Below are 2859 nucleotides of genomic sequence, written 5' to 3'. Positions count from 1 at the left end.
GAAAAGCCCACAACCTGATTAATTCACTGCTGAATTCTATCAAACTCCAGGGAAGATATGATACCAATACTCATCAAATGCTAACAAAATTTCACCCAAAGTCATTCCTGGAAGCTAGAATTATCCTGATTCCAAAACTAAACAAAGACTCAACTGAAAAAGAAGACTACAGGTCAATGAGCATAAACACAAAAATCCTCAACAAGATACTAGCAAACCAAATGCAACAAATCAAGAATATCATAGACTGTGCTAGCTTTGGGAGAACATATATTAAAATGGAAACAATACAGAGAAGATTAGCATGGCACCTGTGCAATGATGACACACAAATTCATGAAGTGTTCAATGTTTTTTTTCATACTTTAATAAAGAACTCTTCATTCAGCAGCAAAAAAAGAGTAGCACATACCATGACCAAATACTTTTCATCCCAGGGATGCAAGGATGGTTCAACATAACACAAATCACTAAATATACTATATCACATAAATAGAAACAATGATTAAAATCACATGATCATCTCAGTAACCACAGAAAAAGCCTTTGACAAAACCCTCATCAACTGAAAACAACTCTGAGAAAAACAGGTAAAGATGATCTTATTTCAATTGATAAAAGCCATTATGACAAACGTACAACCAACATCTTATTTTACAGGTAAACACCGAAAATTTTCCCTCAAAAACCAGAAGCAAAACAAGGATGTCCACTATAACCACTCCTGTTTAACATAGTCCTTGAAATATTAACCAGAACAAACTATCAAAAGAAAAAAAATTAAAAGAATAAATATAAGAAAGGATAAAGTCAAAGCATTATTATTTGCAGGTAACATAATCCTCTACCTACAAGATCTAAAAAAAATTCTAAAGCACTCCTAGAATAACCAAATTCAGCAATGTATCAGGATACAAAATCAACACACAAACATCAATATTCCTATGTATTAATAAGGAACTCACAGAAAAAGAAACTAGTAAAAAAAATTACCATTTATAATAGCACCCAGAAAAATTAAAGTACCTATGAATTAATTTTACCAAAGACGTGAAAGATCTCTAAATGACAATTCTCTCACTCTGAAAAGGAGATCAAAGAAGATAGCACAATATGGGAAGATACCCTCTGTTCCTTGATAAGCAGAACAAATATTGTCAAAATAGCCATACAAGGTTTTTAACCTGATATGATAAGTTCCCAAGATCCATTCCAGGAGAACATTAATTTGTCAGATTCATTTGTACTCTAACAAAGTGAGTCCTACACAGTTCACCTGTGTGAGTCTTGTACAGTATGTCTGTGAAAGTTCACGACTCAAATCTTCATAAATTGGGGACTACACAGATTTAATGCAACCCAAGTCAAAATACCAATAGCATTTCTCACAGATTTAGAGCAAACAATACTAGAATTGATATAGAACCAGAAGACACCCACAACAGTAAAAGTAATCCTGGGTAATAAAAGCAAAGCAACCAGCACTGCAATTCCAGATTTGAAGTTATATTACAAAACTACAGTGCTAAAAACAGTACCACAGAAACTGGGCAGCCAGAGGTGAGTGTCCCTGCACCATCCCAAGCCCCGGGACTTTAAAAGCATTGCTCCCACAGGCCAAGGATCTTTCCAGCTTCCTGCCACACTCGAACGGCTCCTCAGGTATTGGGCCTGCTCCCCTGCCCGCAGTGAACCTCTCTCAATCTGGTGAACAGGGCGGCTGGAGTACTAAGAGCTGGGAGGATAGAAAACGATTTACAACACACCCAGGGGAAACCTTGGAACAACACTTGAAACACAAAAATGACAAAATGAAAGGCCAAAATACAATCTCAAACTTTCAGCCTATCCCAACAAACCTTAGGAACTATATACATAGAAGAAAAGATATGCCATAGACATGAAATACCTGAAATAATAAGACTGAAATAAAGAAGCATCTCTGGGAAACTTTAAAGGAATTCAAACTAGAAGTAATCTCCAAGGTAAAAGAAGAAATGATAAAACTAATGAAAGAGATGCTGAACACATCTAAAAAAGACACAGTTAAAAAATTAGAGGAACAAAACAAAAACATAGAATCCCTGGATGAACAATATAAGAAACAAACAGAACAAACAAACAAACAAGAAGCAGATTCAAACAGATATACAAGAAATCAAGTTACATTGAAAGTTGTCAAAATCGCCTCAATGAAAGTGAAAATAGAATTTCAGACCTCAAAGACAAGATTGTAGCTAGTGAACAGGAAAGGAAAGATCTTTTAAAAATAACAAGAAATCAGGAAATAACAATTCAACAGCTGCAAGATGATACCAAAAAAAACCCCATAAGACTGATAGAAATAAATGAAAAAGAAGGGGACAACACAAAGGATATCAAGAAGATATTTAGAGAAATAATAGTTGAAAATTTCCCAAACATGAGAATGGAAATTGACATCAGGATCAGTGAAGCATACTGAACTCCAAATAGCCAGAACCAAAATGAAATCACGCCCAGACATATATAGCAATCACCATCCCAGAAATCCAACATAAGAATAGAATATTAAAAGGTGTCAGAGAGAAAAGATAGATCACCTATAAAGGAAAAACTATCAGAATCATAGCAGACTTCTCAAAACAAACGATGAAGTCAAGAAGAGCATGGAGTTAAGTATTTGCGATCCTAAAGGAAAATGATTTCCAACCTAGACTGATGTACACTGCAAAACTGTCCTTCAAAACGGATGGAGAAGACACTTCCATGACAAAGAACAGCTGAAAAACTTCATGATCACCAAGCCAACCCTGCAAAGAATACTGAAAGACAGATTAGATACACACAGGAAATAAAACCACAAAGCAAGGTAGACAA

The 2859-nt window shown here is 35.2% G+C and overlaps 1 non-coding gene across 1 annotated transcript; it reads left to right on the top strand.

Moving 5' to 3' along the window:
* Positions 1–249: 249 nt before the first annotated feature.
* Positions 250–356, top strand: LOC111756361 (U6 spliceosomal RNA). The gene has a single exon (XR_002790849.1). It is a non-coding gene; the product is annotated as a U6 spliceosomal RNA (small nuclear RNA).
* Positions 357–2859: the final 2503 nt, after the last annotated feature.

This window comes from Cavia porcellus, unplaced genomic scaffold (assembly GCF_034190915.1).
Source record: "Cavia porcellus strain 051 isolate PalLab524CR breed Dunkin Hartley unplaced genomic scaffold, mCavPor4.1 scaffold_22, whole genome shotgun sequence".
In the NCBI taxonomy this organism is placed as follows: domain Eukaryota; kingdom Metazoa; phylum Chordata; class Mammalia; order Rodentia; family Caviidae; genus Cavia; species Cavia porcellus.
Note: the sequence above shows the minus strand (reverse complement) of the source record. Positions and strands in the feature narration are given on the sequence as shown.